The following is a 25,452-nucleotide window of genomic DNA, read 5'->3' as shown; positions in this document are numbered from 1 at the left end:
ATATAATTTTATTTTACTTAATGGCTATTTCTAAGAGATTAAGAAAATCTTCGTTACATCAAACTAACAGAAAACAGCAGTAAAAACATGCCACTATTATTATTGCTCCTTATTTGGTCCGAGTGTTATTTGCTAAACAAGTAAGTTCTAACCCTCACAAGCCACTGCTGTCCTATTCTTGCTTGGAAATATATATCAGAAGCACAGTCCCAGAAGGGACACCATTGAGCCATGAGCAAATGTCGGAAGGAAATCTAAGTATTTAGTATTCTTTCTTTTGAGCTACAGAAATAACCCAGTGTTTCTGAGACCACATCCTATATTTTTCAAAGCTTCCTGCAAAGGTTTGTGGAGCAGCATTCTCTGGCACCCCACAGCTCAGCTGCACAAACGGCTCACCTTGCTCCAGATGAAGAGTCTGTCTCACCCAGCTGAGCCATGAGCTGCAGGGCCAACTGGCTCTATTTGACCTCTCCTGTTTAAGAAAGGAGTCCCTCTGAGTCATCAAGCCCCAGTCTCAGGCTCATGTCAGGGAAGCTAAGGATACTCCCTGGAATGTTCCACAAATTAAACAGTCAAGGATGGGACTGCAAACAGAGAGATAATAAAAGCCCTGCACAGAAACAACTCTCCCTGTTTCTCAGATTTGCACAGCAGTCATCATGAGCTGAATCCTCTTTTTCTCTCCTCATCCATTCTCTCACTCACCTTCAGTGATTATTTGACTGGTCAAGGCAGTGCTTAAAGAGATTAACCCGTTATTTTTCGTTTTTATTTTTACTTTCTGCATGAAATCTCTTAAGTGTTAAATGCCATCAGACTTATTTGTTGTTTTTCAGGCACATGAAGATCATAAAATAATGTACAATTCTGATGTGGTTTGAAGGCTGAATTAATTGAAAATCTACAGTGTGGAGAATATTCAATTTACATTAAATGGGTTCAAACATAATTAATATTATTACAAGGAATGTAGAAGGAATTAGCTTAAAAATGTAACCAAAAACAAGTTACAAGTTACACCTTGAAATCAATATGGTACAATTTTCAGCTGCCTTTAGGGTTAATCTAAGCTCCATAAAAATGCTTTCAAAGATGTTAATTACACATTCTCTTTCTCTTTTTGAGCCAAAACGTTTCTCATCTAAACAATGGAACACAAAAAATCATACTAGTGACTCTTTTCTCCATTTTTGCCAAAGATGGTACTTAACTAGTACCCTTCTAGTTGCAAAGCAGAAGAGGCAATTCATTATATGCATCAGATGTCTTAGGAGAGCATTTAAGTTCAATTTTCTCAAGGAACCCCAGGTGAGAAAGGCTCCTGAGAAATAGGCCAGCTGCCAAAGTTCAAGAGGCTGGTATGCTTGTTCCTCACCACGTGTCCTGGGGCAAATCACCTCAATCACTTTGGATTCATTTTCCAATGGAAAGATTGGAGGAGAGATGGTAATAGCTGTTTTCTAAGTAGGCTTTTATTCTGAAGTCCTATGAATTTATTCTACGAGGACCTACAATGCTGTATTTCATTTAGAATAAATTTTAATTTGTTATTGGACTGCTGTGGAGGCCTAGCTAGATAATGAACATGAAAGATTATCCAAAAGACTTTTTATTTATATTTCTGTAATTTTATTCTTCTCCTCTAATCTAAACTTTCACCAAATTTATAGGAAAGGTGAAGTTATACATTTAAATTACACCTCCCCTTTCCCCCTCTCCACAGGAGGTGTTAAGACCCAGGTTTACCAAAAAAAAGTCGGAGGGAGCAGGAATTTCTTTCGTGGAAAATATCAAGGTGGCTTCGGCTTGCTAGGCAACAATTTTATCCATACAACACCTTTCATACCCACAGTGTCTCACAGCTGAACAGAAGCAGTAGTTTAAAAAATATACACAACAAAAAATTAGCCGGGCGTGGTGGCAGGCGCCTGTAGTCCCCAGCTACTCAGGAGGCTGAGGCAGGAGAATGGCGTGAACCCAGGAGGCAGAGCTTGCAGTGAGCCGAGATCACGCCACTGCACTCCAGCCCGGGCGACAGAGCAAGATTCTGTCTCTAAATAAATAAATATATATATATAAAATATATTTGTTATATATTATATATTATATAATAGATATATATATAATAAATATATTTATAAAAAATATATTTATTATATATTATATATTTATATAATATATAATAAATACATATATTTATATAATATAATAAATATATATTTATATAATATAATAAATATATATTTATATAATATGTAATAAATATATGTTTATATAATATATAATAAATATATATTTATATAATATATAATAAATATATATTCATATAATATATAATAAATATATATTTATATAATATATAATAAATATATATTCATATAATATATAATAAATATATATTTATATAATATATAATAAATATATATTTATATAATATATAATAAATATATATTTATATAATATATAATAAATATATATTTATATAATATATAATAAATATGTATTTATATAATATATAATAAATATGTATTTATATAATATATAATAAATATATATTTATATAATATATAATAAATATGTATTTATATAATATATAATAAATATGTATTTATATAATATATAATAAATATATATTTATATAATATATAATAAATACATATTTATATATTTATATAATATATAATAAATATATAGTTATATATTTATTATATATATTATAAATGTATATAAATTTATAATAAATATATATTTTATATATAATAAATATATATTTACTATATATAAAATAAATATATATTTATTATATAATAAATATATATTTACTGTATATATAAAGTAAATATATATTTATATATATATACACACAAGCAACCAAGCAAACCAAGGACTTGACAAATGCAAGAAGTAAGATGAAAGAAAGAAATGAATTTTAAGAAAATGATCCTGTAATTTAAGTGTTTCCAAAGCAAAGTTCACCTTAAATTTGAAAACATTACAAAGGTTCTTGAAAAGGCCCTGGATGAGTCACTCCTGCTGAAGGAGCTTTATCCTTAGCCTGACCCAGAATTTACAAAGCCAATACAGATGCAGGAGGAGGCCAGCACAAGTTCAGGAGGAGCGATAGGAACTACTCAGTATATTGTATAGCACTGTTAATCTAGTAGCATTTCTTATCACAGGGAATGAAATCTATGCATGCAATGCTTTCATCATAGCATTTATTTGAACTCAAGCAATGTTTAGTTACATTGAATGGAAACTTCCGCAAGCCATTTCATTAAAAATATGGCTGTCATCAAGAAACTAGTAATTTAAAGGAACTATTACTAGTATGTCCTTAAGCTATGTTTGCTCACTGTACTAACAGAGCCAATATTTTCACTGCTTTTCTTACTCCATCGTCAATACATAGTGCAGAGAGCTGGAGGCTGTTCTCTCTCATGCATCATAAACACCAGTTGTCATCTAAGAATAGATATTGTTCGCATTTGTTTTACTGAAACGGCAGAAAGTATGACTTTATTTCCAATTTCCCAGATGATTTCACAAAATATGAAGTTAAAACCCAATCTTTTAACTTAATTAGCCAGTTTCTTAATGGGGAGATCTTTTATATTTGAGGAAGAAAAATTCACTGTAGTGACGGACCATCATACACATATTGCAGGACATTTGGTATCTTGACCCTTGTATTAAATGCCAGTAGCTTCATCCAGTCATTGTCAAGATAAAAAAAACAAAAAACACCCTCATACATTTTCAAATTCCTCCTTGTTAGGGTATCACATATCCCCCCAAAACCACAGCTGATGAAAACTAGCCCAATGGTAAATGAAATCTGTCAAGGAATGGTCACACTAAACTTTATCATGTTGTAGATATCCCTTCCAGATCCTTACTCCTCTATAAAATCAAATACATCAAATATCCATTTTTCAGAGTTCTGCCAAATGCATACACATAGCCACAGTCTTATCAAAATTATTCTAAATGACTGGTCACGGTAGCCTGTAATCCCAGCAATTTGGGAGGCCGAGGTGAGTGGAGCACTTGAGGTGAGGAGTTCAAGACCAGCCCGGCCAACATGGTGAAACCCCGTCTCTACTGAAAATACAAAAATAAAAAGTAGTCAGGCATGGTGGCGCATGCCTGTAATCCCAGCTACTCCGGAGGCTGAGGCAAGAGAATCATTTCAACCTGGGAGGCAGAGGTTGCAGTGAGCCAAGATCACCACTGCACTCCAGCCTGGGTGACAAAGTGAGACTGTCTCAAAACAAAAACAAAAACAAAAAAAAACTGTTCAAAAGGAGCACACTGCCATTTGGCAGCATAGACTTTTCTATGTTGGAACAACCTTAAAAAGAATTTACTCTAGCCCTCTTATTTTACAGGTAAGGAAACTGAAGTCTAGAAAAACTAAGTGATTTGCCTGAGTTCTCAGGCACTAATTAATACCAGAGGTAGGATTAGAGTCCACAACTTCTCAAATCTTTTCTCAATGTCCTTTTCACTTTTCTCCAACCATAGCATTTATTTAAACAAAAAATAAAGGAGGACCTTTCAAAACATACAGTTAATATATATACCTACTGAAAGCCTACATTTTAAAAATCCAAGGCTATATATATATATATATATATATATATATATATTTTTTTTTTTTTTTTGAGATGGAGTCTTGCTCTGTCACCCAGGCTGAAGTGCGGTGGTGCGATCTCGGCTCACTGCAAGCTCCACCTCCCAGGTTCACGCCATTCTCCTGCCTCAGCCTCCCGAGTATCTGGGACTACAGGCGCCCACCACCAAGCCCAGCTAATTTTTTGTATTTTTTTAGTAGAGACGGGGTTTCACCGTGTTAGCCAGGATGGTCTCGATTCCCTGACCTCGTGATCCGCCCGCCTTGGCCTCACAAAGTGCTGGGCTTACAGGCGTGAGCCAGCGCGCCTGGCCCCAGGTCAATATTTTTTTAAGGAAAAAAACAAAAAAGAACACCTTCAAGTCTTTTCTAGCAGATCTGGATGCAGTGTTTTCAAATAGGATGCTTTTAAGTCTTAAAGCAAATACAGCCTACCAACCATAAACCAAATACAACAGTAAATGATGGCCAGTGGTTCAGGTCTGTAATCCTAGTACTTTGGGAGGCTGAGGCAGGCAGATGACTTGAGGTCAGGAGTTTGAGACCAGCCTGGCCAACACGGTGAAACCCCATCTCTACTAAAAAGACAAAAATCAGCCTGGCATGGTGGTGCACGCCTATAGTCCCAGCTACTCGGGAGGCTAAGGCAGGAGAATCGCTTGAACCCAGCAGGTGGAAGTTGCAGTGAGCCGAGATGGCACCACTGCACTCCAGCCTAGGCAGCAAGTGAGACCATGTCTCAAAGAAAAACATAAACAAAAACAGTAAATAACATTACACACAACGCACAAAGGGAGGTGAATAAAATATCATCTGCTTGCCCTTTTAAGTAATGACGTACAATCAACAAATATCTTAAATACACTCACTGTTTTCTTTGAGGAGAAAACAATTCTCAGTGTACAAATTTATATTTCCATTTTTATCAAATTTTTATCATCAATATTATTATTGCATTAACTCCATTTCCAATTTCCCATCTGCCTGTGCTTTTCAAAACAAATATGTCAATTAATAAAATACCCAGTGTTGTTTTTATGAATTTTTAATAATTTCTAATTTTAAAGTCATTTAGGCATCTGAACTATTATCATTAAAATATTTCAAATTGAATATACTTTAGAGTCCCGGGCTCGGGGCAACATACAAACAATGTATAGTTCTAGAAGAAGGTACAGAATCTAGCTAGTCAGCATCCTTTTACATATAAACTAATGGACTTCTGTGGGACTTACCCAGCTGCACTATGAGTAGATGGCATAGGAAAATAGGGAAAAAACCTACACGAAATTGAAGTCACACAAACACTGGACAGCATCCTGTGGCCAGTTAAAATCTTCAATCAATACAATATCAGTATGTACTTTTAATCACTCTTAAGTATTTAGATATATCTTAAGTATCTAGCTTTTTCATGATTTCCAAATGCCACCTTTGAATAATAAGTGGTCCTCAAGCTTTCGTGTACATCAGAATCACCTGGAGGCCTTGTTAAAGGCAGTGGCTGGTCCTGGGTGGGGCTCAGTAATTTGCATTTCTCAGGTGGAACTGATGCTGCTGGTCCTGGTACCACACTTGAGAATTGCACCCTTAAAGGTTTTTAAAAATATTTATTTTTTGACAGTTATAAATAATCAGAAGCACATTTTTCATTTCTACCCAGTGTATGAAATGCACATACACACACACAAATTAAAACATATGAAACCATTTTTATTGATTTATATTTTTTATTTTTGTTTGTTTATTTATTTATCTTTGAGATGGAGTTTCGCTCTTGTTGCCCAGGCTGCAGTGCAGTGGCGCCATCTCGGCTCACTGCAACCTCCGCCTCCAGGGTTCAAGCAATTCTCCTGCCTCAGACTCCTGAGTAGCTGGGATTACAGGCATGCACCACCACGCCCAGCTAATTTTTGTACTTATAGTAGAGATGGAGTGTCGCCATGTTGACCTCAGGTGATCCACCCACCTCAGCCTCCCTAAGTGCTGGGATTATAGGCGTGAGCCACAGCGCCTGGCCCATTTTTACTAAATATAATGAACACTGAGTTTTTTTTTTTCCATCTATTCTATCTTATTCTATTCTTTTTCATTCAAAAAGAAATGTTGGTCATAAGCCAGTAATTTGATTTTACAACCACTGTTAGATTAAGACCTACAATTTGAAAAATACTGCTCAGGATTCCCTGTTTGTCACTGAATTTAATAATAACTATTAACTTGTATTGATATTTATCAGGTGCCAGACACCCCTCCAGTCTTTTCATGCATTGCTCACTTCATAAATTAAGAACTCACATTAACACTATGAAGTAGGTGTCATTAAATACCCACATATAAGGAGAGGAAAACTGTAGTTAAAATCGGTGAATGCAACCTCCCCAAGGTTGCAGGGCTTAAGCATATCAGAGCCAGGTTAGAATGTAGGTCTAATTCCAGAGCATAGCAGTTAAAGGTTGCTCTCTTGGAGTGAGATACTTTAATTTGAATCCCAGATCTACCACATAGTGGCTGTGTGATTTTTGGCAAGCTACTAAGCCTCTCTAGGTTTTGGTTTTTCCATCTATAAGAGAGAGATAGGGCTCATGTAGGAACTGTGAGGATTAAATGAGATAACCTAGGACAAGCACAGGGCCAAACTAGCACATAGTAAGGCTTCAATCATTGTTATCTATTCTTACACAGAAATGGCATACTTAATTGTCACATCAAACATTGTCTCCATTCCCTTTCCCTTGGCTTTTAGTTCCCTGTACTGTCTCTGGATTTGCCTTTTCTCCTGATTTCTTGGCTTCTGGCACTTGTTATCCTGTGACCTTGCTTCTGCCCCTCCCCCTTTCATCCTCCCTCGGCAGTTTGACCTGTTGTGCGGGGGTTCTCAGAGCTCCTCATGAGGCAGTTCCCATGGCTTCTACCTGTCTCCAGGCACAAAGACCCCAGCTCCTCCTTGGAACCCACCAACCTTACCTAACCTTATAGGTACTGAAAAGTTATTCCACGATGGAAGCATAAGTTGTCACCAATAAATGAAGTCTCCAATCAACAAATTATTTAGAAATGTGAGAAAGCAGAGATCTGCTGTATAACACATATATGATGTTATATAAAATCATCAACATTTCACTTGACCATTTCGCAATGACAAACCATAATGGGAAGTGAAAACCAAAATGACACTGAAGGTAGTATTTGTGTGGCTAATCCTGGGTTTACACAGTTAGGTTGCAAGAAGATAACATCAGGCTCTTTTAACTCCCCCGGATCATCTTTTCTTGCTGGAAGCTCCTCCATATAAGAAAATTTTAAACCAGATAGTTCCAACAAAATGAAACAATCAAAGATGATTCTTCAAGGTAGCTGTAGAATTCTCTTCTCTAGGTATCTCCTCAAACAGGAGTGAGATGCACTCCCATAATTCCTCTAATAATTCCCCTTCTCTGAGAAAGACTGGCTTTGAAATCCCATTCCCTGTAGCTCATTTTACTTCTGTGTGCTCAGTGAGTACTAACACTACTAACCCAACTTTTCTTCTTTTCTCAGTTGCTATCTCCCCAAAGAAATCATCCTTTTTTGTTCTATTTCAGCTTTCCCAAGCTGGGGCTCTATTCTTAAACTGGGGACCACTTGCCTCCTCTTTGCCTCCACCTGTTGCTCACAGTGCTCCCAGGACGTATGTCCCCATGTCATGGAATGAAGTAATGGATATAGATTACTGGATCTCTGTGGACCACACCTTTCCTGTTCACTTCTCACCAGAAAATAGTATGGTTAGGCTAATCACTATAGATTGATTCAGTTACTGGCCTATGGTAGATGGAGCCTCTTTTCTCACTAGCCAACCTTGGTAGTGGTAACCCATCCCACAGGTCCCAACTCATCAGCACTAGGATGCTGTCATCTAGAAGACCTGCAAGAGAGCTCCAAGGCCAGTTCATGAAAATCATATTGAGATCAGGATCTATCCTACATGCCAAATCCATGAAATACACAATTTATTATTTGAAAATTCATAATTGAAAAGCACTGAGAGGAAAGGGACATAGTAAATATGTCAGGGTATTTGGACTTATGCAGATGTGGTTTTGATGTTCAAGTCTACATTACCTTGGGTAACTTTATTTACCTCTCTGAGCCCAAACATCCCCATACAATAGTCATAAAAATATCTGGATTAAATATAACATAGATTACATCTAGAATTACTAATTCTAATTACTACTAAAATCAGAAGTAATGTATGTAAAAATATCTCATGGAGTACTTGGTATGTAGAAGAAGTACTTAATTCTTTAGGATGATTATTATTATGAGAGTCTTAGATTCAAGGAGAGAGAAAAAAACTCAAGACAAAATGAAAGCTATATTCTCCCTTTTTGGAGAATTTGAAAAATTACTTTATTTTCTGAAGGCTCAATTTGATGGTTTGAAAACAGCCCTAATTACAGCTCCATCAGCCTCAATTTTTTGATAGATTCAATTTGTAAGAAAAAACAAAAGGTTTTCTCTTACACTTCTCAGCGACATCCCTAAGAGAATTCTTCTATACATCTGTGATACACATATTGAAAAGAACTCACATTTGGCCTTAGTATCTACTTTCAAAGTTACTAAAACGTGATTTTTTTCTACATTTTTTAAAAAATGTAGTATTTGGAAGAAAGGTCATTTTATCTATCAGGGATTATAAAAGCACTACAGAGAATGTTTCAAGGAACTACAAAAAATGACCTAGAAAACAATTATTGGTTCCAAAAAACTAAAGCCATACCATGCAAATTTATAAATATTTAACTAACTGTATCAAGAAAAAAAAGTGATGTAACTATTCAATCTATTTTCATCATGGATGTAACTTAGCTTAATTAGCTTAGTACACTTATGGGTATCATAAGGGTATTAAAAGTGACAATAAGATGATGTGAACCATGTCATACAAAAAGCTTGACTGGCGTACAATTGAGCATCAGATTTAGTTCAGAGTTTTTTGGGTGACAAGTCAAACTGAGAAGCATGGTGAATTTTTAGCCTGTCTTTTTTCTAACCAAAAAAACCCACTAGTTAATCAGAAGAGATACACTTTTAAAAATTCCTAGCAGTCTAGGCAAAAAAGAATTTATCATGGAAATCCTTATATAAAGAATTTGAAACGCATAACATAAGGTGCCAAGATATTTCTTTCCTTTTCAGCTCATCTCTTTTATATTGACTCTCAGTAGTTAAAAAGGGGGGGTATCATATTAAAGCATAGTGTAATAAAGACATTTTGACATTTTAACAAAAAAGTATTGTAATGTGATTATAGTAAGTACATTTCTAGTTATGTAATTTGATATAGATAGAGAGTTTAGAAAACTTAGAGCAATTAGCGATTGGACTATTATTCTTAAATATCAGTGATAGTAGTTCCAGGCTTTTCAGAGATGCTGAATAAGGAGGAACTTGAGCTTTCAATCCCTGGCTATACCCTGAACCACACGTATGAATTCTTGATCAAAATACGTATTATCCACGTGCTAACTGGCAGGTATGCACATGACAAAGGTAACATTGCTCTGAAAATAAAATAAGCCCATATGTATTTTAGTCTAAACAGTGTGTAAGCCCCTTTCTACATATTAGCAAAAATAACTGCAGACAAAGAATTTTTTTCAGGAAGAAACTTTGGATTTGCCTCAGTGCTCAAATGAGATGAAAGGAAAATCAATACAATAAAGAAACTATAACATGAAAGAAGCTGCCCCTCTAAATTTCCTCTTCTCCATCCAGCTCCACATTCTCCTTTAATTAATTTCCCTCAAGCACCAGCACTCCAGATAATTATTAAATAGCCAAAATTAGTGTTTCTATTTTATTTGATTAATTAAGACTATTGCCCATTCAATAAGCAAATTTAACAATCTCCAAATTTAACTTCATTATTAGTCTTCACAGCCAAATCCAGGACCTCCCACTTGGATTTCACAGATTACAGATTTTATAGTACAATATAAAACACAGTTGTGGAAAATGTATATCTATTATAATTGTTTCTATTTTCTTTAAACTCAAGTGTATTTTGTGATGTCCAAAAGAAAAAGATGATTTCACAGTAGTTTTTGTTTGTTTTGCTTTTGCTTTAGATATGCAAAAGCACAATATTTCATCTATTATAGGGATTAAATAGGCATGTGTGGGCTGGTATGGAAAGTGAATTATGTTTTGTAGCATTGTTATATTTGGAAAATGAACTCTAAGACCAAATAGACATTTTTTAAATGGACTTCTGAGATATAACTATCTTCATAAGTTGGAGTGCACCAGTATTTCATTTATTTACGAACTTCACTTGCCCACTTATTGGGGAAACATTAACAGATGTCTACTATGTTTCAAACACTGGGCTGGGGGCTTGAATTCAGGTGGCTCCCCCACCACCAATCTACCCAGTGAGGAACTCACAGTAGTTGTGAGAGAGGACAGGGGAAATACATAAAAATTATTGCAACAATTATTCAAAGTATGTTCAAAATGCTATAGAAGCAGACAAGATGAAATGATTAATTCTTCATGGAATTGGGTAAGTTTTCCCCAAGGAAGTTCCACTGGAAGTGAGCCACCAAGAATCAAGAGGGACTTTCAGACAGAGGGCATTCCAGGAGAATGAATCCATGAACCAGAGATCAGAAGCCTGAACAGTGAGGAACCCTTGTACACAAAGGGGGAGCTAAAAAGAGAGGGCTTGGAAGAGCTTTTAGAAACTATACTAAAGAGTTTAAATATTGTAAGTCATTGGAATCCAACAAAGGTTTTAGATAAAGAGACTTACACAGTTAGATCTGACTTTGTAAAGATTAACTGTAGCAATGCCACAGTGGAGTGTAGATGCTGCTTTTTTGCACACATGTACACAATAACCACTGAAAACTGAATATTCTTTGATTCTTCATCACAATAATCCCTCCACTTCCAAATGTGCTTGTACTTAGCTGCTGAAGCCATCAGAACCTTGTAAAGTTTGAGTTTGTATAGCAAAGACAGATGGGTTATCATTGCGAGACTCGATGTGAGGCTTCCACTCTTCACATGAAGAACATTAACTTCATGGCTAAGCTGACCATTTAACAACTGTATTTTTAAATATCTTTCTGTATCTGGGAGAGATCTTAGTCCTTTAGCCATGGCTTTAAGAGCAAACAGGCATCGTTCCATTTTAAATATCTTCTGCTTTTTCCTCTATAAAATGTGATCAGTGAAGAATGGATGTCTCAGGCTCTTGTTATCACCAACCTCCTCCACACCCACATGTAACCAATTGGGTGGCTGTCCCTTGTTACTGGGCTCCAGACTGAGACTCTACCTACCTTCCCCATCTTGTTTTTCCAAAGCACCCACTTGTACCAGAAACTGAAACATGGCAGAAAGAAGGAATCAGCATGACATAGCTCAATTCATGGGAAAAGAACCCTTCACTGCTGGTCAGAAAATTCACAGGAAAATAACTACAAGCGACTAAGACGGTGCTACAGCACCACACACACTAAGAACAGGAAACAAACGCATGGCCTGAACTGTACAGTAGCACCGCCTGCTTTCAGCCCTGAGAAACCAACCCAGACTTTAATCGAGCCGGAAAGAAAACACTCGTCAATGGGCCAGTAGGTCACAGTGAAAATATTAAGGGAACTGTTGGTAAACACCAACAGGGCTTTGGCTAAGACAGCGAAGTAATCATACTCGGACTACTCATCACCACCTGTTGCACATTCCTCACCCTTCCTGCCCCTCCTTACCCTTCACCCTGCAGAGTCCAAGATCACACAGTAAATGAAACCATGATCCATGAAAGCTCTCAGAGCTTTGGCCATTACTATCCCCAGCAAAAGCTGAAAGGATTTCCCTGGGGATTTCACCCAAAAACACTTTTACACTTAAATCTATGTTCTAGTCTGGAAGAGTGCATTGCCATTTGTTCTGCAGTGGATTTTTTTCTAGATAACTTAATTCTTTCCCACTTCTTATCAGGCTTATATTTTCAAAATAGTTCAGATTCAGGGTATGTAAGGCACAGAAGAATATTACAGAGAAACCACCTCATCTCAAATCCAAACCCCTGAGATGAAGTAATAAAACCAAGTAATATAGTTGAAAGCCAAGGACAGTCTGAGTTTCAACAGCCCCTCCACATGCAGAAAGAATTACCGATTATTTTTCCTAGTACCATACCTCTTTTATATTCCTTCCAAATACCTCAAACTAAATTCCAGATCTGAAAAACTCAGTTTATCTCTTATCCCCACTTAAAGGTCTTCCACCAAGAATATACTGCCTGTGAATGGTAGGATGTTATTTATTTCAGAGTTTTGTCAATATTTCCGTCCTCCAAGATGTCAAAGGTGAAGTCTCTGACCACTCAGTAATGGCTCTAGAGAGAACAGATTTCTGGACTTGCTACCTGAAGGCCAGGCAGTCAGGGAAGATAAAAGGGTAAGTTTTATTACTGAGCTCTCTTACAAGTTGAAATATGCCCAGAAAAGAGGAAGTATTAAGAAATTTAAAAGGGGGAGTGAGATCTTCACAAGTCTGATGTGACTTTATGGCTGTTTTCTGGCTTTTTCTAATACATACATTCTGTGTGTTTTATTTTACAATGCCCAGTTCAATAGCATCATCCATTTTTGCCCTGAAGGATTGGTTTTGAGTTCTAATTGGAACTGGGGACAGATTGTTTGTATTTAATCCGTCTGTACATCTTCTACTCAGTAACCGAGTAAAGCTCTTAAACTCTACTGCAAATATCCCTGGATTCCAATGAATTTGTCTTACTTAGTAGACATAGCAACACATATTGTTTTATTTATGTATTTATGTATAAGCAAAGCCTTAACAACTTTTATATTCCAAATACTCAGCACGATTTATCTATTTCCTTTTTAGAAAGAGATGAAACGATGCCGTGAAAGGTTAAAAAAAGAGTAACATAAAATGTGCTGGAAACAGAAATTACTTGGAGAAATTACTTGTTTAATTCAAATGAATTAAACGAGATATAGTCTACAAAGAAGTCTGGGCTCCCTATTACTGGTTGATGTTGAAAACCTATCTAAGGAATTCAGAGTAACATTATCTCCCTTCTATTTGGGTACGTATAAAATAAATGCAGTCTTAAGTATTTTCTAAAAATGAGACCATATTACATGTTTATCATTAAATGTTACTTTTAAAAACATTTGGACAAAATCTTTTGAGTGGCTTCAAATTCACCAAAGATTGCCTAACGCTTTGTGTTTACAAATATATGTATATATTTTATAATATATATTTCTAATATGTAATATATTTATAAATATTTTAAAACATATTTTATACATATAAAATATATATTTTTGCAAATATATATGCTTATTATTAAAACCTATCTTTGTGCGCCTGTTATATAGGGAACTCCTATAAGATACTAGAGGAAACAAACAGGGGGAAGGGGAGGATGGATACCAAGAGAGGAAATTGAATTGTACAAAGGGTTTTTATTAATTCCATCTATTTTTAAAGCCAGAAAGACATACTACCAGCTTGCCGTCTCCCGGCACAAACATGCGCGCGCGCGCGCGCACACACACACACACAAACACACACACACGCTACATCAGCACGGGATTCCTGCGATCCCTCCCCGCCCCCAGCAGCCCCCTCCCCGCCCCCAGCAGCCCCCTCCCCTGGCGCAGGCAGCCGCGTCCGTCCTTCCCGCGGTAGCTCCGCGCACTTCCTCGCGACCGCATCACCTACCCTGCTGGGAGCTCAAGACAGATGCCAGACAGGGCTGCTGCTCCGAAGGAAAAGGCTCCCAGGACCAGCAGTAAGAAAACGCAAAGAAAAAAAGGTGGTAGTGAGGCTCCTTTACTTTCCACAACAAGGGGAAGTGTTGAACCCTATGCACTGGGCTGCTCCGCAGCGCGGGTTTCGGAGGAAATAGGCGGCCGAGAGAGCTGCGCCTGCGGTGGGAAGTTGGGGGTATTCCCCCAGCCACCCAGCCACCCGCGCCAGGCTCCTCTCTGGTCCCCGCCGCAGCCTTGACAGCTCCCCTGGTCTCCGAGCCCCTCCAGAGCCCTGCTGGTTTCCACCCGGAGCTGGGCTGTGTTGCCACATGCACTTGAGAAATCCTAGCAGTTGCGCAAAGAGTCCCAGAAGTTAGAAAGGGTGATTGTGTGTGAATGTGTAAATATACAGTACAAGAGGCTGGAACAACTGAGTGGGGCCAACCCTCATGCACAGCCCGAGGTTTCAGATTTCATTTGGCAACTGGTAGCTTCACAGGACTGGAGCCGCACTACAGGGGAGGCCGGCAGGAGCCCCGCCCTCCCAACGCCTGGGTTATCTGAGAGCTGGAGCTACACCGCCTGGCGCCACTGACAGAATGCGCCCTGCCTGGTTCCTCCGCATCTGGCATCGCTCGTTCCTTTCAAGTGCATCATAGATACTTGTTGGTCACAGATCTGGGGCTGTGGGCGCAAGAAGGTTGGTGAATACATGTCTCCTGCCCTCAAGGAGCTCTGCATTTCATTGGCCAAACCCCATACACCGGTTTTACTTGCTTCTACCAACTCTGTCTCGCTAAAATTTTATTTCTCCAGTCAGAATTACCTGGGCCATTAAACCAGTATTCCTGGAAATGCACATTTAGATGGATGCTCTCTAACTAGAGCCTTAGAGAAATTCAAAGTATAATTACTTTCTTACCGTGGTGTAAGAACTCTGGGACTTACACAATATGGGACAAAAGGACAAACTAGTAAACATTGTTTTGATGCAGGCCGTCTCTTCCCACCATCACCACAATGTCTGTTTCAAATTGTGATCTTACAGTTCTGGTTACCTGGCATGCTGAGTCAAATTATTTCAAAAAGCTTTGTAAAGATCTCTGTTTTAGAAGGCCACTTACAGTGGATCAGTCATGTAATCCTAGCACTTTGGAAGGCCGAGGCAGGAGGATCGCTTGAGCCCAGGGGTTTCAGACCAAAATTGGCAACATAATGAGACTCCTGTCTCTACAAAAAAAAAAAAAAAAAGGCGTGGCGGCGCATGTCTGTAGTCCCAGCTACTCAGGAGGCTGAAGCGGGAAAATCCCTTGAGCCCAGGAGGTCAAGGCTGCAGTGAGCTATAATTGTGCCAGCGCACTCCAGCTTAGGTGACGGAGTGACACCCCCATCTCGAACAATTACTACTGCTACTACTAATAAAAAAAAACTCTCTTTTAGAAATCATCACCAGATATCCTTAAGACACAGAATGGGGGTGTCCTCACTAGGGATCTCCAGTGAGAGAGGGATATGGAAGAAGAGCATATGTTCAGTTTTAGAAACACCAAAAATAAAAGGCTGAGTGGACACTGATATGTTTTTCCTTTTTGTCCTCTTTCTCCAAGTTCTTGGAGAAACGAATCTACCCCATCCCATGCTGAGGTCCTACTATAAACTTGATTTTCTGGCGGGAGAATTCTCAGCCCTTTAATGAATCAAATTAATTTGTGTGGGGAAAAAATTGCGTTTCATATTTCATTTTAAAAATATGTATGGAATTCCTAAGCTAGAAGTAATGTAGCTTATTTTCCAATTGGTGGGAATAAATTACCTTCATCAACCCACATGGCGTTACATGTTCTAGCAACACCCTGGCAGGTGAATGCTGATGGGCAGTTTCAGATGAAAGCTGGAAAATAACATTAACCCAAATGAAATTTGTGCACATTTGATGGACTCAAAAGCTTCAGGAAGACAAGTACCAATAATTATGATTCAAGATGGGGACATTTAAAAAAACAAGGAAACTGTCATGTCAGTAACTTATTTCAGGGTCTAACAAATATTACCACAGCAGTTTAGTCTCAAAGTGATACAAAACTGAACTCAGGGTGGTTACTGGGTAGTCCCTAGTCCAAAAGATTAAGACACACCTCTAATACACACACAGGCTGTGTTCAAGGCCTTTTCCTTCCCATCTTCTGGTTCTGTCTCCACCCTTTCCAACTGATAGCACTTCATTGGTGTGTGTGATATATGTGATTATCTTAAGCTAGAAAGTACAACAGAAGGAGAGGATGGTTTTCACTTGGGGATTAGACAGTTGAGAGGATAGGAAAGGAGTTATATCCACCAATACAAGCCCCTTCTTCCCCTCCTACTTAGAAAGAGGTGGACCATTGCATTCCTTTTCTAGAAGCCCCTCAGCAAGGAGTCTGTTACAAGAGAATATAACCTGAACTAGAAACTGCGTTGTTTTCTGGCCTCTGACTATACTGCTCCTCTCTTATTGTAGATTAGTTGGGACCAAGAGACATCCCTTATACATATTGTAGCATCTTTAAAGGAGAGAACAAACTCTTGAACAAGACCCTTGAAACCTGAGTCTAATCAGAGGAGAATGCTGATGTGACTGATACAGACTCCAGGGAGGTGGTGCCCGACATTCAGCTCACTGGATCTCTGCTCAGAACTTGCCCAGAGGGTTACTTAAAGCTGAGTTTTATCAGTCAACCTCAATTCTGAGTTAAAGGTGTGCTTCAAACAAACTCTACAAAACCCAGAAATGATTCAAGGATAAGGGCTAACATTCCAGGATCTTCAGGTCCTAGACACCTTCAGGAAAAATGTCTATGAAAGGTCAGTATAATGGCAGGCAGAGTTTGAAGGACTTCAGTGTTTACAGGGAGGATGTATAATACTCTAGGACCAGGGGGATTCCAGAGATCTAGAAATGAAAGCAGAGGAGGAGAGAAGGAAGATAATGGCTATACTACATCTGGACAAGTTGTTTGAGTGTTGGTATTGCCAGAGTCAAGGAAAGAAACCCCCTCCATAGACAAAGCCCCCTGGACACTGATTCTATCAGGCCATTATTTCAATGGAATTTAGTTAGGGAAACCTCAGCCAGTGTTTCTACAATTACTTTGTCTAATATTTAAAGTATATGGGTCAAATGTTACTATTAAATGAGTATGGATTAAAATGTATTTTAATGTACTTCACTAACTTAAAAATTGCAAAGTTTTTCACCAGATTCTATGTCAGATTCTTTGAAAACCTTAGCATAGAGTGATTCATTGTCATATTACCCAATTGTCCATTAATATCAGATACTGGAGCTTTTTAATTATGTTTTCGTTTAAGAAAACATAAATTCCTAAGAGGGCAAAAAACACAGTAACAAAACTGAATAGTCAAGAATTGCCAAAATCCTAACATTTTCAACAAGCTCTCACCAACAATGCAGAATTTGTGTGGGTACTGGGATTTGCCAAGATCTGATTTCAGGATTCAGATAGAAGGCTATGCCTTTTAAAGCATGTCTGTTTCTAAACATCTGTTCTTGTTTTTTCTTTTTATTTCCTGGTAGAAGTTTCTTTTCTACAAAGTCCAGCTTTGTCTGAGTTACTAAGTAAGGTGGAAAGAGATTAAGGGAGCTTCGTGCCCACCCTCTCCAACACTTTGGATCACATGATTCAGGGAAAGATGTATTACTATTGTTAAAATGGTGGGGAAGGATCAATCCAGCTAAATACCTGTAAATAAGATAATAAAGGAGAGAAAGAGCATGATAGAAAAATATGCTGTGGCCATGGGTCATCCATGGCCTCTATAATTCCAACACATGCCTTCTAACAGTCAACAGCTTTATAAATGAAACACATTATGTGCCCATTCAGATCCTGAGAGGAGTGTGGTATCAACCGTCACCACACTTTCTTTGAATTGACATATTTTTGGGTCACACTCTCTCATCTACCAGACCCCCAAAGTAGATGGTTCCAAAAATATCAATGATTAAATTTACTTTCTAAGTACTGTCTATTGGTTTTTGTCTAATTACAAAATTAATTAGTTCAACTCATGAAACTCGGAAGCTACAGAGAAGCTTAAAAGAAGAAATTTAAAACTGCCCATGATCTCCCCACTTAGAGATAAGTAATAACATTTTGAATATGTTGAATAAGTCCAATTGTTTTTTTTACCTCTGTGTATGTGCCTATTTTGTGTAATGATTTGGATCATGTTACTAACCAAAGCAAGATCCTTTTGGCCTGGGCCCAAATTCAAACCTTAGTTTCCAATCAAGATGTTCCTTTTTGAGACAGTGTCTCACTCTGTCCACGGGCTGGGGTGCAATGGCCCCATCTCAATTCAATGCAGCCTCAACCTCCCAGGCTCAAGGGATCCTCCCACCTCAGCTTCCTGAGTAGGTGGGACCACAGGCACGCACCACAAAGCGTACCTAATTTTTAATTTATTTTGTAGAGATGGAGTCCCTACAAGTTACCCAGGCTGGTCTCAAACTTCTGGGCTCAAGCGTCCTCCTGTCTCGGTCTCCCAAAGTGCTGGGCTTACAGGCATAAGTCACTGCTCCCGGTCTCAGAATGCTTCTTTTTATGCTGTTTAAACCTAACTTCAGGAATTTGCTGGATTCTGTTAAAGAATTAATCTCGGCCGGGCGCGGTGGCTCATGCCTGTAATCCCAGCACTTTGGGAGGCCGAGACGGGCGGATCACGAGGTCAGGAGATTGAGACCGTCCTGGCAAACACGGTGAAAGCCCCTGTCTACTAAAAATACAAAAAATTAGCCGGGCGTGGTGGCGGGCGCCTGTAGTCCCAGCTACTTGGGAGGCTGAGGCAACAGAATGGCGTGAACCTGGGAGGCGGAGAGATCGCACCTCTGCACTCCAGTCTAGGTGACAGAGCGAGACTCCGTCTCAAAAAAAAAAAAAAAAAAAAAAAAAAAAAAAAAAAGAATTAATCTCTCCCTTTCATGATATGCATGATATGCAGATTTTTCTCCAATCAGCTCCCAGAGAAACTTTCTGCTTTATACCTGCTGTGGTCATTTCTAAATCCCTTACTAGTTTAGAATTTCCTTGTGCTTTGCTGACTCACAATTTCTCTAAGACAACCTTTAATATGCAGTCATTCACATTTTAGCTCACCACATTCTCTATCCTTTCTCTACTCCCTTATAACTACAGGCATATGTGTGTGCACGCACACACACACACCATGAACATTCATATCACACATGCATACTCATAAAGTGAAATATTTCTCCAGACATTCAATTGTTCACTTATGGACTCAACTCTTAGTGTAATACTGAATGACATTTAAAATATTTAGAAATCGAATTGCACCTGAGCAGCAACAAAGTGGGCTTACTCTGACTACACATGCCATTTAGTAGATTTCAAGCATGTTCACATTTTGGAATCTTCTCTTTTCAGTTTTTTAGAAAATTAAATACTGCCATTGAAATAACACCATTCTTCTCCCAAGAATCATTATATAGTATTCCTAAGTTACATGTGTGACTTTTAAAATAGTTTCCTATTCCCTTATACTCAGGATAATAGAAAGCAAGTTACCAATAAGTTCTTCACATTCATAATTCATGTTTCTAATTGCATTGTCATGTATATTCCAAACCTTATCATCTGTCTGGGAAATCCTCATTTCGTCCTATTTTCATCATATCCCAAGCTCTTTAAATAATGGATTTTTTTGGGATCAATTCCATTCTTTCCCTCTCTCCATTGCCTGCTTTATCTCATCTCAGATAATTTAAAATTAAAGAGAAGAACATTTACCTCATTGTACATTCTTACCCCACTGATAAAAGAATACACAGTCAAGATACAAATCTAAGCTGTTAAAACTGTTAAAGAACTCAGATCCCAGGCATAACTGATCCCATTGTTGATCAAACGTTAGATTTGATCAATATTTGGATTGCTGACTAGAAAATTGGAGCTGAGGTCATTGTTTTAAGTCATCTGAAACCAACTAGATTGTCAAGAAGATTAAAATGTTTTATTGTTATAGAGTGCAGACAGGACCATCAACTTACTAAATTATCTTCTGTAAAAACTAGATAAGAGAGTGTAAATGAATCAATATAACTCATCCAAACATATTAATAATGATAATAATAAAATAAGAAGAATATTCCTTATGGTTATTAATGTGCCTTTCCCATATGTGGTCTTTATTGCAGCAGCTATGAAAAATTTATCCTTATTTTCACTTTGCAGAAGAGAGAACAAAGAGAAACATTGTATATATCTTATTCACAATCATATAAGCTAATAAATGATGGAGAAAAGATTTGAGTTTAGGCTATTCAAGTACAAAGTCTGGATTCTTTTCACTGATGTATCAGCAACAGCATCTCCCTATGCAAATAGAGACAGCACAATTTCCCTTTCATATATCACTTATATTGGCCAAGTGTTTGAAAATAATTGTTATTACATTATTTTGTGAGGAGGAAGATTGTTGTTCTCCTACAGACCAATTTTAAATCCCACTTAAAGTATTAATTTTAATGTCCTACACTATCAGATCCTTTATTCAAGTTACTAACCAATAGCAAAATTAACTGTTCTTCTTGTTATTCCAACCAGTAGCAAAATTAACTGTTTTTTTCTTCGTGCTCACCATCTGTGAGAGGTGCTAATGGACAGTGAATTGGCCAAAAAGCCAAGGGGAGTATCAGCAAGTGGAATAGTAAGTGGTTCGGATAATTCAAGAACTTGAAAATTAGTCCCTCAATACTGAGTGTTGTATTCAAAATCTTAAAACTAAGATCTTGAAGGGAAACTAAAATAAAAATTTTGAAATTATAAGCTTGTTTTTTTAAGACATAGTAAAGATAGGCTGAGGCTGATTATGTAAGAAGTAGTGTTGGGGATAACTAGTTCCTTAATATTTGAAAAATGACCAAACATAAACTTCCTGGAAAATCAATAAAAATAATGGAATTTTTGAAAGATTTTCAAAATAAACTGGAGGATATTCCAAGAAGATAAATGTTAAAGGAAAGTTCAAGATGTGGGCTATTATGCAGATAAAATAGGACTACAAAATTATTGTCCTCTCCTTTTCTTTTCTTTTCCCGAGTTTGTGTTTGAAAATAAGAGCAAGCAAGCTTTGTGAAGGCTTACTTTGCAAGAATGGCGAGCTTAGGCTGGATTTTAAGATGAGACTCAACTGGGGCTCAGGCTGGGGAGGGCAAATGGTAGCGTTTCTAAACGCTGAGCAGTTTGTCTTGATGTCTTCAATGGAAGACTTTCTTCAACCTTGTGTACTTTACTCAAGAATAGACAGGTGAGTAAAAGAGGCTTCTAAATGGTGATCATGAGGAATAGTCCCAAGAGTTGGAAATGGAGGCACTTGAACTTCAGCCTAAGACACTGATGCATTTTAAAGAAAAATAGTCCTTTTGGATAGGACATTAGATGATTCCATTCAAATGTTCTCTGACTCAAACTGGGGGAAAATAATTCCAAATTCAAGAAAGGGAACTGTGGCTCGGTGTAGTGTTGCTGTAGTCCCCACTACTTGGGAGGCTGAGGTGGGAGGATCACTGGAATGCAAGAGTTTGAGGCTGCAGTGAGCTATGATTGTACCACTGCACTCCAGCCTGGGTGACAGAGTGAGACCCTGTTTCTTAAAAAAAAAGAAAAGAAGGAAAAGGGATTGAAAAATCAAAGGACAGAGAATGAGACCACCTTTTGGGTAACCTAATAATTTTAATAGTGATATAGAGAAAGCTTCTCTGAACTGGGTTGGGGCATGGCAGTGCCCAGCATCTGTAGAGGCAATCAGCAGCAAGATCAATCCCAGCTGTTCCTTCAGGTTCAATCCTGCTGCAGGTGAGGGCTATGAGGTAAGGGAGCAGATAGCAGCACTGAGATCTGTGATGACTTCCAGGGAGAAGACATAAGCTACTCAGTACTCTGTGAGAGAAAGCTTAATTGGATGGGGATTTCCATCATTCCTGCTAGTTGGAGACTTGGAGCTTAAAGTCTAAAGCCTAGACTTTAACCAGTTCATACACATTCATTATTAAGGTAAAGTTCTCCCATATTCCTGTTTAAGGTTTTTTAAACTGCTGTCAATACTCAAGTACTATCACAAAGCATTAGAAGCACATAGGGGAAGTAGTTAAGCCCAATAATGGTAATTTCATAAAGCAGAAGCATATTGGGAGAGATTAGCAAATTCAGGAAAGTAGCTGGTTGTCATATACAGAGATGCCTCACCTACACAGGCACAAAAGTGTGTAATACCTCCTAAATGTGAGGCCCAGCGCTAGATGCAAAGTCAATTCAGATTTGTCTGTGTTTTCAAGAAATTTACATTCAATCATTAAGAATGGGTGAACAAAAAAGAATTAAAGTGAATTTTCCATTTTCCTCTAAGGTAATGCAGAAACGATGTTGCAATATGAACATTTATTCTTAGCTAACATCTAGCCTCTGAAAGTTACTAGCATCATTTTCACAGCAAACAAAAGACTTACTTCTTATACGGTAATGTTATATCATTATTTTAGACAGACTCCAGCTAAGACTTTAAACAGTATGTGAAGATATTTTGACATATTTTACATTTTTGCTTATTTGTTGTTTCAATTATCAACACATTGCTATAAAAACCAGAAGACAATGGCATAGTTAATATGAAAATTTCCCATGTAGGTTTTTCTTGGCATCCATTGCACAGAATCTCTGGTTTTGAACTGTGCAATTAAAAAAAAAAAACACTCTTTTATAAGTAAAGACGGAAATCTAATGATAGTATCAAATCTTCCGAAAATCAGTTTACAAACATTAAAATAATTTCTGGGTTGAGCATTCCACTAAGAAAGCCTAACACAACAACAAAAAATATTTTATTTTAACATTGAGCTTTAATTGCTTATATTGCCACACTTATTTCAGCCAAAAGGTGACAAGATATATAGAAATATAATTTGTAGGCTTTTGATTTAGAAGTTGTTTATTTTTTCTACTTCTCCTTTGCTTTTGGGGGGGATTGTTGTAAACACTTCAATTTCATTGGGTCTTAATAAAATTAATTGTATAAATCAAATATTTAAGATTAAGTGCCTTATAATGTATAAATTGATTTATTAACCCCTCATAAAGAGTGCCCCATTGGATTTTTAAAAAATATTTAGAATCAAATGGTTACTTAAATAATAAATTTTGCACATGAAGAATCTATTAATTTAAAATTTTTGAGAATAAGGATTTATGTTAATTGTTACATGTAAAGAAAAATACAATGATAGTAAAATTGTTCTTTATAGTGAAAAATGCCAACTGTAGAACTAACATGCTTATCTGAATTTAACCTTGTCTATGTTCAGTTTCTTTTAAAAGGTTATCATATTCACAGGTTATTTAAAATAATCTCTAAACATAAAGTCCAAGAGGCCAAAAATTAAATATTGTTAATATGAGTATATTGTTAATTAAACTGTGTTATACTCATGTTGATTTTATAAGAACTGGTTACATTTCCTAGGAACTATCATTATGTATAATCTACACAGATAAACCCATTAATAGTAAAAGTTTGCATCTGCAGTTCATCGAGGTAGATTAGTGGCCTATGGTTGCATTTTTTATTTAATAACTACAGGGATTCCCCACTGAAAATTGCCTTTTCCAAGGTGAGCACACTGTTCTCAAATGTAAACTAATAGTCTATGAACACATAGCTTTGTAACAACCTAGGAAGCTATGACAGATTTATGTAATAACTTCTTCTTATACTGCTAATGAGCTTTAGCAAGTCAACTTATGGGTGTTTATCAGAACTTTGTGTAGGTTTCGAGCAGTCATGAGACTTTAACATAAAAAATGAATTATTTATTTAAAAGGCTACAATTAAAAGATCAATATGCGATCTACATTGAATGATGTTTACTAATATCATTGGTCATTTCTGAGCTCAATAAAGATTTATTTACTATATGAAATGCCATTTAATTACTCTACATAAAACCTCAATACTCAGAATTCAGGGGAAAAAATTAAAATCAAGCTTGATTCTTTGTTTAATTTTATTGCACTTCAATTGCAAATACAAATATAAAATCAAAGTTTGCATTAGGTTATAAGAAAACATTCTCATGGAAAACAGCAGGTAGATGTCAGATGTGTTGACATCTACACCATAATAATCCACTCTCCTGTCTCTCAACTACTTGCCCAAGTAGACATTCCCAAGGAGACATCCCTTGTGAAAAGTGACCTATGCTTTTCCCCTCCAAATTCCCTACACCAATGCCACTATCCTGGGGTGACAGGGAAAGGGAAGAACAACACAGAAGTTTTGTCTTTGTCTGAGAACCAAAACATTGTAGGTCTGAACAAAAACTCACTAAAATTGCCCTTTGTATGTATGTAGAAGTTGTAAGTAATAAAATGTAAATTAATACTGAATTCACAGTTTTTGTGTCATGTATCTTTTATTCATCAATAGGATACTAAAAATACAACTACTTACATGTGAAAGGACTTTTAAATATTTTGACATTAAGAGAGTTCCCAAGAGGTGGGAAAAGACTGTGAAACCTCTGCTTTAGGGCCTCACCTCTCCTGCAGTGTTGCCATTGTGCTTTGAAGGTGGAAGAGTACTGCAGGGAGGGAGGACAGATGTGGGTTATAGTTGGCTGCAACAACTCTTCTCTGATAGCATACACAACACTAATACATTACAGAATCCTCTGCAGAGCAGTCAAGGTCACAGCAATTTTTAGAGTCCACAGTCTAAATATTCTGCTACTAGTTTTACTAATGGGGACATGAGATAAATGTGCACTATTGATTTCTTATAAAAATTATTGAATTTGTTTCAAAATAGTTTAATCATTATTGCTACCTTTAATAGAACTCATTATAATGGCTGTCATGAGTCTGTTTAGATGGTTCCACTATAATTCAATTTTAATTAACTTGATCGTTATTTTTAACAATGCTAATAAACAAGCTATGCTACAACCTT

The 25,452-nt window shown here is 37.1% G+C and overlaps 1 protein-coding gene across 2 annotated transcripts in view; it reads right to left on the bottom strand.

The window, feature by feature from the left end:
* The window catches only part of ARHGAP24 (Rho GTPase activating protein 24), an 859,252-nt gene that overhangs the window by 517,703 nt on the left and 316,097 nt on the right, over window positions 1-25,452 (bottom strand). Inside the window, exon 1 of one of the 2 annotated variants that reach the window (XM_001144292.8) lies at window positions 14,402-14,811. The exons of the other annotated variant lie outside the window; for it this stretch is intronic. The gene's annotated coding sequence lies outside the window, so the exon portion shown is untranslated. Of the gene's footprint in view, window positions 1-14,401; window positions 14,812-25,452 lie in introns of those variants that run through there. 2 annotated transcript variants of the gene reach the window in all.

The sequence above is a fragment of the Pan troglodytes genome, chromosome 3 (assembly GCF_028858775.2).
Source record: "Pan troglodytes isolate AG18354 chromosome 3, NHGRI_mPanTro3-v2.0_pri, whole genome shotgun sequence".
Classification (NCBI taxonomy): Eukaryota; Metazoa; Chordata; class Mammalia; order Primates; family Hominidae; genus Pan; species Pan troglodytes.
The sequence above is the reverse complement of the archived record's forward strand: the minus strand, read 5'-3'. Positions and strand labels throughout refer to the sequence as shown.